The sequence below is a fragment of the Petaurus breviceps genome, unplaced genomic scaffold, assembly GCF_028583685.1.
Source record: "Petaurus breviceps papuanus isolate PSGF00001 unplaced genomic scaffold, PetGlider_PUasm1.0 90491, whole genome shotgun sequence".
In the NCBI taxonomy this organism is placed as follows: Eukaryota; Metazoa; Chordata; class Mammalia; order Diprotodontia; family Petauridae; genus Petaurus; species Petaurus breviceps.
In genome coordinates this window covers 2,005,970-2,017,317 of record NW_027187263.1, presented here as the reverse complement: position 1 = coordinate 2,017,317, position 11,348 = coordinate 2,005,970, and the positions used below count along the sequence as shown (strand labels likewise).

At 37.3% G+C, this 11,348-nt stretch overlaps 1 long non-coding RNA gene and 1 pseudogene across 1 annotated transcript in view; one reads left to right on the top strand and one right to left on the bottom strand.

Moving 5' to 3' along the window:
* Window positions 1-6,723, top strand: part of LOC138141798 (uncharacterized) — a 295,980-nt gene extending 289,257 nt beyond the window's left edge. Inside the window, exon 3 of the long non-coding RNA XR_011163269.1 lies at window positions 6,017-6,723. This is a non-coding gene — a long non-coding RNA (uncharacterized lncRNA). The remainder of the gene's footprint in view (window positions 1-6,016) is intronic.
* On the bottom strand, window positions 5,128-6,005 carry LOC138141797 (PACRG-like protein pseudogene; annotated as a pseudogene).
* Window positions 6,724-11,348: the final 4,625 nt, after the last annotated feature.

The following is an 11,348-nucleotide window of genomic DNA, read 5'->3' as shown; positions in this document are numbered from 1 at the left end:
TTTCAGGAATTTTCAACCAAGCATTCTCCACTAGTAAACTAATTGATGTCGAAGTTTTGAGGATGTAGCATTTAAAATGCTTCTGTAAGCATGGCAATAATTCCAGAAGCTATAAACTTTACAAAGGCACTGTTGAATTAGTTCAATTAATTGTCTGGTTGGGAGAATCTCCAAAAACTTGTGGAAGCTCTTGTTTTTATAGTTAAGGATCTTCAGGGCATTTAGTTGCCTACATTAAACGATGCTGTCTAACTGGTCTCTGTAATTGGTGGAGCTAAAAGGCTATTCAGTAACATTAAAAAAAACCAATTATAAATGTATGAGTTTCACTATCAAGTCAGTAGGTGGTTAGTTTTAGTTGTTTTTTTTTTAACTTCATTGCCAAAATAATGGCATTTACAAATGTTTTCAGGAATCATGGAGAAACTACTGCTCAGTGTGTTTTAATATAGTATTAGGTCAACAGCTCTCTTGAAAGAACAAAATCAACCCAGGGCCAAACAGTCAGACAGACCTAATTAAATACTCCAGGAGTAAGGAAAGCAGTCAGATAACTAGAACAGGCTTGACCCTTTTCTTTGTACTTTGCTGGGTTTCTCACTACCTTTGCTACTTTCCTCTGGATTTATTTTTTTTAATGAATTATTAAAAAACAGCCATTTCAGATCTACAATTAATTTTCAAAGAATTGGCAACGGTTGGAAATAATCACAACTTAAACAGCTTGAAAGTGGTTCCTATCTTGTCGGGGAAACAGAATCTGTCCTCTGGTGACAGTCTCACTAATCCCCTGTTGGCATCTGCCCCTCTGCATCTTCTTTAAAATACCAATGGTGAACCCCTATTTCCAACAGGGACAAAATGCAAATATCAGAAGGCAGCTTTCTCTGTTTACCTAGATATTTTTCCTTTTTATGAAAGGAAGGGAACTAATGGGCTTCATTTCAGTAGGTTAAAAAATAGGTTATAGAGTGTTAGAACTTTTTTTGTTATCATTAAAGCACATAGTCCTGTGAAAAGCTGAAATATTCACCCTATACAGTGTCTTGCAAAAGAAAAAGAAAAAAGTGCTTAATAAACATTTTTTTCCTCTCTCGTTATTACTTATAGTAACCATGTGGAGTGGTTAGAACTCTACCCTCAGGAACAAGATCTTGAAATCTTGTTAGTTGGATGCTCTGTTCCTTATCACAGTATTAGAAGGTTGGAAGGGATATAAAAAGGTCTTCAGGTTCATCCCACTGCCCTCAGGTAAAGCTGCAATCAACAATCCCCAAAAGATGAGAATCTATCATTGTTCAAAGAACCTCTGGGGAAAACTTCCTTCTGCATCCAGTTGCAACATTCATCAATCTTCACAGCTAGGCAAACAGTGTAATAAACTAGCAGGTGGGAAAACCAAGCCAGCTATGTGACTTGTCCAAAGTCATACAGTGACAGCATTAGGGTAGGATCTGAACCTAGTGCCTCTGACTCCAAATCCAGGGCCATTTCTGTCACACCATTCTCTTATGCTTCATTTCCTTCGAAGGACTATTAGACTAAGGTGTAAAGAAACTTCCACAGTCTTGAGACAGTCTTAACTGCCTATTCAATATGCTACCTCTTCACCATGGGTCTCTAACGGATTTCATTATAGAATATTTGCACTGGGAAGACACTCAGAGATACTCAGAGAGGTGCATCAAGTAAAATATAAGCCCTCAAAACACTGGTTTTTGTTTTGTTACTGTATCCCAAGTAGTATGCACAATGTCTCCAGCATAGTTGGGACTTAAGAAATGTGAAGGTTGAATGAGACTTACCCAAAGTCACACTAGCTCACAGGCAGCAGAATTGTGATTTGGGTACAAGTATCTTTAATTGAAGTCTAATGTTCTTTCCATTGCCCAGCCGACACTTGCCTCCACAGGACTTGGATTTCTATTTAACTACACATTCAATATCCATATGGCTATTGTTGGATATAATATTGTGGGATATAATTGCATGTTAACTATGCAATAATAATAATAGCTAACATTTATACAGTGCTTTTTTTTTTTTGCTTTTTTGGAGGGCAATTGGGGTTAAGTGACTTGCCCAAAGTCACACAGCTAGTAAGTATGTCAAGTGTCTGAGGTCGGATTTGAACTCAGGTCCTCCTGACTCCAGGGACGGTGCTCTATTCACTGTACTACCTAGCTGCCCCTTAAAAAAAAATTATCTATGTATTTATTTATTTAATTTTAATTTTTTATATAGTGCTTTAAGGTTTCCAAAACACTTCAAAATATTCTTATTTGATCCTTACAACAACCATAGAGGGTAGATATTATTAGCCCCATTTTACAGCTGAGGAAACTGAAGCTAAAGGAGGTTAAGTGATTTGTCCAGGGTCCCACAGCAAATAAACCTGAATTTGAACTCAGGTCTTCCTGAATCCAAGTCCAGGGTTCTATCCACTGTGCTGCCCAGCTAACAACACTGCATCTCTCCTACAATTACAAATGCTCAATTGATACATAATACATTGGTGTATATGGGGCCATCACATATGGGAGACCACTCTAGGTAATAATTGGTATTATAGCTTCTTATATGGAATCCAAGATAGACCTCAACTTTACTCATTCTGTTTTATGAGTTGTCCTTAAGTATTGCAGCAGAGATCTGAGGCTTGCTCAATATTTAATAGTCCTTCAACAGGGAGCACAATCCATTAAACCTAATGACTTGCTTATATACTTGACAATTTATCTTATTCTCCTTTCAATTTTCAGGGAATTTCCTTTCAACCTAAGAGCACCTTGATCATCTATTGACACTGGGATGGTTTGTTGCTATGACTCCTACTCTGGAAGGGGACCTAGGTGGTCATTCTTCCCCCAAAACCTCAACTGGAACAGACAAACTCTCTAGATCCCCTTCCCAGAGTAGGAGTAGCAAATATATCCATCCATCCATCCATCCATCCATCCTTCCATCCATCCATCCATCCATCCATCCATCCATCCATGTATATGTGTATGAAGGTTAAAACTATGTGTATATATATATATATATATATATGTAAAATTCTTTATATATGTGTATGTACATATAAAACTTTTCATACATGTATATGTATATACATATGAAGAGTTATTAAGTTTAAGTCTTTGGGGGGGACTAAATTAATGGACTGTTTTCCATACTTCAGGTTGTATATGGAATAAATTGTTTAGTTCATTACTACTGGATTTTTTTAAATCCTTCTTTCCTTTTTTTCACTAAGATTTGTATGTGTATGTATGTTTTGTTAATGCTGCTAAAAAAATTAAGAATTTTTCACTGTCAAGTTAAAAAAAGAGATTGATGAGGTTAATGACAACTATTCTTTGATCTGTTTCACAAAGAAATCATGATATCTTATACTCTTGGTCGAATCTTGTTATTATAAACACATTGGGACCAGCTATATTGTTTTGCTTCTCTGGAATTTTATCATGTTTTTTGAAATTAGTGCATCAGCTCGGGTTTAGTTATGTAATCTTCATAAGAAGATAGAACAATATTTTACATAATAGCCTTTCCATACATAGATCTCAAACATGGCACAAATTTTCAATCATCAAAATAAAATTGATCAAAGGCAAATTGCTTAAATAGATGACTAGAATGCTAATTCATCCATCATATCAATACAAAGTATTTTTTTTTTTGTTTTTGCTTTTTGCTTTTTGGAGGGGGAAGGCAGGGCAATTGGGGTAAAGTGACCTGCCCAAGTTCACATGCCTAGTACATGTGATCAAGTGTCTGAGGTCACATTTGAATTCAGGTCCTCCTGACTCCAGGGTCGGTTCGCTATTCACTGAGCCACCTAGCCACTCCAAATACAATGCATTCTTAAACTGGAATTTAGTGCATTGTGAATCAGATTTAAAATATTTCTCTTTTGGTTATGGACCAAGAGCAATATGTTATTAGTAACTGCCTTAGCACCACAAAGCAGGGAGTAGTACGTAGCAGGGGTAACAGCCTCAAACCTGCCCTGATTCCCCAAACTGTCTTCACTCTTGCTATCACCAGCACATCTGTAAAGCTGGCTAAGACCTAGAATCCATGATCTCATGAACTTCTTATAAAAGGAGCCTCCTTTAACACCGCTGATCATGTGATCAGAAAACAGCAAGCAAAAGCTATGAGCACAGTGCCATGGTTGCAATGTTGACCTGGAGTCAGATGGAAATTCTAGAATGTCAACTTTAAAACCCTCTCTTTCAAGATCAGCTCAAAACAGAAACATATTTGGAATGATGGTGGTTGTAGGTTTGGGGAGGAATCCATATTAAAAATAATTATAATGGATCATTTGAATAATTGACCTTCAAAATGAGTACCCACTGCAGCTTCTTTTCCATGAGCCATTCAACAATATCTGGTTAATTGTGGCAACTGGAAACACCGAGCTCTGCACTTGGTTATTTAGAAAGAATATACATTTTATGGGTTACCAGTGTCTGATATCTCTCCTGCTAACTGACTTGTGGTTAGTTCATGGCTCTTCATTGTTTACACCAGAGTATATAGAAGGAAAGTAGGCAAAATTCAAAGTCCACTTGGAAGGAAATATCTTTTTTTTTAGGTGAGAAAATATAAAAAAAAATAAAATTTACTTACATATTACACAACATCTAAACTCATGTAGTTTTAAAAAGTTATAGTAAAATAATAATTTACATATTATAACAAAACAATTTTATACTACTGAAAAATTCATATTTTGAAATATTCTGGATGTTTTCACCAAGTATTGCACACATAAAAATACCTGTTCATAAGCAACAATTTATCAGTGAGTTACTAAACGGCTTAACCACTCTTTATGACTGATAGATCTAAAAACCCTACAAAGTATGACAGAATAATTATGCAAAATCAGTGCAATCACTTAAGTGATACTATAACTAAAAGGCACTAAAATGTAAATACCAGATCTGAAACTTGTAAACAAAACTGTGGTTCTTAATATAGACCAACTGTAATGGAAAAAAAAATGTTTTGATAAACCCCACAAAATTGCACTATAGAAGTCCTTTCAATAGTTTTCCACAATTAACCATTTTCCCATGCTGATAAATGTTTATTTACTATGATTCAGTGGAATCAATTTTGTGTATTAATTTTTATCATGCAAATAAAATCATAGCTGTGATAAAAAAAAAGAAACATGTTCAAAATGATGTTCACCATAAAGCTTCTCACATGTCTCACCACTTAGTCAAATGGTTTTATCAACCCTTTGGTTTAAGAGCAGATGGAACAATAGGTTGGAATTTTAGCTTTGATAATCATAAGGCTGCCATTTCCACCATGTTGTTCTAACTTTTGTAAAGCAGTGGTGATTGGTTCTTTGAATTTCTTATCCATTAGTCTCTTGGAAAGACTTGTAAGCAAATGCTTCTTAGAGAAGGCCCAACACCACTTAACTGTACTAAAGCATTCAGTCCCCTACCAAATACTTCACCATCTGAATGGGTCAAAGCTGCCTTCAAGACAGGAATCAGTCTAGGTAGCAAAGGCACAGTTTTTTCAGTAGCACCTTCAACCAAAAGTAATTCTTTAAAACCTTTTTTTTTTTGGATACAAATGTATATGGATGTTTAGTTTCTCTTAGACCCTCTGCTAAAGTAATAAGAAGAGGCTCAAATGGAAGAGTTTCAGGAAGACAGTCCCACTGTAATTTGTGTTTTACTGAACCATGTGCCAACCTGCAAGGAACACCTCCTTTGGAGTGAATAGCAACAAAAGCAGAAGGGGCGCGTGGCTGATCACTAAATGGGTCAATAGTTTTAGGATTAAGTTAATCACTCGGTGGAGGATGAGGTTTCTTTACAAAATCTGGAGAATTGTTGGAGCAAGATGATTTGTTTCGGTCTGTGTTTGATCTGTTTTATTTTGGAACCTGATGATGTTCTTTGTTCATAGGTTCCTGTCACTCTGCTTCTCATCTGTAGGTTTCCATGACTCTCAGATTTTTGCATTCTTTTCTTAGTGAGCGATCCCGATCACCAGGAGGTTGTTGCGACTACGCCGCAGTTGTCCTACCACATGGCTCCCGGCCCGGAGCCCCTCATGCAGGCCGTGATCGGCACAGATCGGCGCCTGCGGATCGGTACCACTCGAGCCAGCCCGGGCTGTGGCGCCTAAGGCGCAGAGGAAGAGACTGGAAGGAAATTTCTTAAATTGGAAATTCTAAGAGGAGGGGTCTGTCCAAATCCGTCAGTTTAATGGGGAAAGGGCAGCACATCCCAGAAAGCCCAAAGCCCACAGAGCTGATTCCAAGAAGTGAGCTGGCTTTTCACATTCCCCTTTGCTTCCCATAACCTTCACGACTTTTTGTTGTCATTCTTTGTCTGTTTCACTGCTCTCTGGATCCAATACTGGTTGGGCATGATTTCCCCCCTCCTCCCTTGGCAGCCTGTGAAACTTCCATTCCAACTGGATTTTTTGTGGGTTTTATTTGTTTTGACATAGCCAGTGGCCGATTAACAACACATAAACTACAGTTCCTACCTGATGAGCCCCTTCGGTCAGCCTCTTCAATAATAGAGGCAAGACCTAATAATGATTATTAATAATCATAAGTCATTGGGGTGGCTATGTGGTGCAGTGACACCAGCCCTGGAGTCAGGAGGACCTGAGTTCAAATCTGTCCTCAAACACTTAACACAAAAACTTCCTGTGTGACCTTGGGCAAGTCACTTAACTGCCAACTGCCCCTGCAAAAAGCAAAAAAAAAAAAGGAAAAAATAAGAAAAATAAACAATTGGAAGAATCAGGATAGGCTTAATGTAGGAGGTTATAAATGAGTTAGTCATTTAAAGATGCTAATAATTTTAAGGGACAGAAGTGAGGAGGTCCACAGTCCAAGCATGGGGACAAACCTTGCAAAGGAACAGAGACAGAAGATTGAATTCAAAATTCGTGGAAAAGACCAGCTTGACTGGAATGGGGTAAGGAAGTAAAAAATGTAAGTTGGAATCAGATTGTGAAGGGTTTTAAATATCAGATTGAATTTTGCAATAGAAATAGTTAATTAGTGACTGAATAGAAATAAAGGAACAGGTGCAAATATTTTAGAGGTAGAATAAACACTTGGCGACTGACTAGGTGAGACAGTATGATACTGAAAAGTTGTAATGTACTTAGCCAATAGGGATTGATTTTATAATAAGGCCACAATGAATCCTCTCTTATAGAAATAAGATAATCATAATACAGCTTAAATTTATCTAATATTTTCTGCTTTTTCAAAGTATGGCTATTATGTTTTGTAAGTTCATGTCCACTAAAATTTCCAGATAATTTTTTAAAGGAACTGTTATTTTGTTGTATCTTTCCATCCTGAATATGTGTATTGTGTGCATTTTAGGGTTGTTTTTTTTTAACATGGGTATAGGACTTTACATTTATCTCTTAATTTCATTGTCTCTATTTTACACATGAGGAACTGAGGCTCAAAATAGTGAGACAGCACTACTAGTAAGCATCAGAGGTGGGACTAAAACCAGGTCCTTTGACACTCCTTCCGCTGTATAATGCTGTCCTGCTTAGCCTTTTTTTTTTTTTTACTAAAATAGAATTTTCTATGTATAATTTTTTTTGGTTTGGTGCAGGTGAAACATCTGTATTCTTAGAAATTGACTTTTGAGCTTTTTTTGAATTTTGAAAACAAAATGTTCTCAATCATTAAAGGAGTGTAATTTGGTCATTCCAGAACCTATTACAGTATGTTTTCCAAAGTTATTTTATTTACCAATTTTATATAGAAAATGGAGAGTCAGAAGGCCATACACTTCATTAGCAAGCTACCTGTTTCTAGTCATCTTGATTATCTTGAAGACAGCCAAATCATGGTTCTTTAGACTACAAATCCCAAGGCCTATCATCATCACATTCATCAATAGGCCCTGATCACTACGTGATTTTTATAGCGAAAAGTTCTTGTAATGCACTTAGCTATGCCATTAATCATCTGTTAAAGAAATTAGGAGGTGGCTAGGTGGCACAGTGAATAGAGCACTGGCCCTGGAGTCAGGAGGACCTGAGTTTCAAATCCGGCCTCAGACACTTAACACAAAAACTAGCCATGTGACCTTGGGCAAGTCATTTACACCCAATTGCCCTCCAAAAAAAAAAAGAAATTAGGTAAAAATGATGAAAACTTACATATGTACAGTGCTTTCACTTTTTCTAGTACTTTCACATTTTGTAAGCAATCAACAGGCATCTCTGAAGTGCCTACCATATAACAGTCACTTTCTCACCAAAATGTGATAGTCCTTTGCCCTCAAGGAAATTACATTCTACTGGATAGGGTACGCTTATAGATATGGATATGCAGATGCAAAATGTGGCCCAGGATTCTACCAAGGAAGAATAATTTATACCTGTCCTGCAGGCATTGTCCTCCTAATGTTACAGATGAAGAAGCTGAAGATCAGCAGGTGACAAGATCTCTCACTGAGTTAGAGACTGATCTAGAACTAGAAGGAGTCTCTGGATTCAATAGTCAGTGGTTTTTCCATTAGTACATGCTGCTTTTTAAAAAATCATCTATCAGCTAGCAGAGATAATTGGAAGTTAACTGCAATCTCTGGAAATAAGTTAATGGTTATTATATGGACCCAGGCTGGGTTCTCAAAGACTCTTTCAAGCTCTCAGTAATGTATTTGGTGAGCGCAAGGGAAAAACCCACCTATATCGCCTAACCCACAGCAGTTTTAGCAATTTTGTTCATGTATCATACAAATGACAATAGCTTAATAGAGATTGCAAGCATTGCATCTAACAAGAAGTCCCTCATATATGTCACTTGCAAGTTTTTTTGAAAATATTACTATTTTAACTTGCTCAGAAATTAAAGAAATTAAAAGCTCTTTTTTGGCTTTATAACACTTCTTCCCCTTTGTACACCCCCTCCCTCCAGTATCTCCCAAAGTAAAGAGAGAGGTGGATATAAGGTAATATTGGAAGTTACAGTATGACTCCTAGAAGGTCAGAGCTGGGAAGGACGATGGAGGTTAGATGATCCAACAGCTTCATTTTATTGCTGAGTAAGAGGAGACCCAGAGGGCTGAAGGGACTTCCCAACATTATACAGATAGTTCGGTAGAACTTGAACTTTGGTTGCCTACTCCCAATCTAGTGTTCTTTCTACAATACCATGATGTCTTAATAAAGTTGGAGTTATTCTGAGTATTGGAATCCAGGGGGATGGTGGAATGAGCAGGAAAAGCCGTGTGGGACCCCCTGAGCTATTGGGGGCAATTCCTCAAGTGTAGGTGCAATGTAATAAAGACTAGACATAGGAATCCCAAGACTTAACAACCAGAGGGGTGGTAGAGTATGGGGATATCTCCAGAACTATAACTAGGGCAGAGTCACAAGGGCTTTGTCTCAGGGTAGGCACTTTGGAGGGTGTTTACAGAGCCATTTTGAGGAGTATGTTTTCACCTGCCTGGCCTCTGGTACTGATAGTCTAATTAGGAGAAGCACTTTATCCCCCGGAGCAACTCCGGAAGCTGGCTGTGTCCTAAGACTCTCTTAATTCCCCCATTGATTATATTCCACATGGTCCCCACCACTCAATTCGCTGTTATTTTCCTTAGGTGCAAAAATACTCTAGTTAAAACCCAGCATGACACCTCCATTTCTACAGCTATGTTGCAAGTGACATTCAGGCAGATATTTCTGTCCTTTCTTCTGATTGGTTGGTTTCTTCTCAGAGTTTCGTGTTCTGTACCCTATGGCCACTCAATAACTGTGTCTGACTGACTTACCTATTAAATTCTTGGAGAAAAATGGCACCATTCCCAATAACTTTCCTTTAGCTTACTACTATAATGAAACAAGTACTTAAAAATGATAATATATGAATTTATACAGCAAACATTACATTCTCTAGAAGATAGCTTTCAAACACCATGAGATAAAATACTACTGTCCTTACAACTAGAAGCTATTAACCTAATTAGTATACTAAGCATAAAATATAAATGATAGTACTATGTTGTGAAAAATAATTGAAAATAATGGCTAGCTAAATTTCAGAATTATACAAACGATACAATTATTTTACCTTATAAATGTTAAGGTACTAAGAAGATTGCTAAGTAAATGGATTAAAAAGATATGTTTTAGGGCATCCTGTAATCTCAGAATTACCCAATAGAATTGAACATAAAGCTTTGAGTTCAGTTTAGATCTGCATCTTTAAGGTTGGCTGGGGAGGAAAAGTTTGCTGTATATTGTACTGTAGTTCATTTGAAGGATGTTTGCCTTCTGCTAGCTTAATAAGGATATTAGGCTAAGGCTTTCTAGGGGAAGATTAGGAAAAGGTTGGTAAGCAATGAATGTCAAAAATAATACAACTCATGAAGGGGCGCCTTAAGAAGTTTTCTAGAATATCAGCAAACATTTACTAAGCACCTACCAGGCACCAGGCATTAGAGCTAGGCATTTGAAATTAAAGACAAAAATGAAAATAGTCCCCTCCCTCAATGAGCTTGAATTTTCATGGGAGGAAATGTACACAGAAACTATCATTTTGTTTTTTATCACTCTTTCTCCCTATCCTTATGTCCTTCTGTTCCCTTTCTTCCATTCTCATCCCTCTGTCTCCCTCTCTACCATATGGTCTTTTTCTTCTCTATCCCTCTACCTTCCACCAATATGTTTCTATCCCTCTATCCCCTATCCCTTTAGCCACATCTCTTTGTCCCCCGTTGTCCAAAATGAAATGCCAGGAAAAAACAAAAGAGGAAAATAGTTCTGAAACTGGAAATACAGAAGTATTAGAATACATCACAGGTAGAAAGTAATAACCTACAAGTTGGGGCTATGGCAGAGCTTGGACGGGAGGGATCAGAGAGAAAAGAAGTGTGAAGCTTGGAAAAGAAAGGAAGCCAATGGTTACTTGATGAACTAAGGAAATATTGAAAGGAGATTAAATTCATTAATTTTCATATGTGTAAAAATGCCTAACCTATAAGATCATTTCTAACTCTAATACCATGGTCCTATGATCCCATCATCCTCAACAAGTCAATTATAAACTTTTGATTTTATAATACTTCTTCCCCTTTGTACACCCCCTCCCTTCATTATCTCCTAAAGCTCCAGGAGAGAGAAAGTGCTCCCCCCCCCAAATAGACTATCAGTACCAGAGGCCAGGCAGGTAAAAACATAATCCTCAAAATGGTTCTGTAAACACCCTCCAAAGTTCTTACCCTGAGACAAAGCCCTTATGACTCTGCCCTAGTTATAGTTTTAGAGATATCTAAAGACTCTACCACACCTTTGGTTGTTAAGTCTTGGGTCTA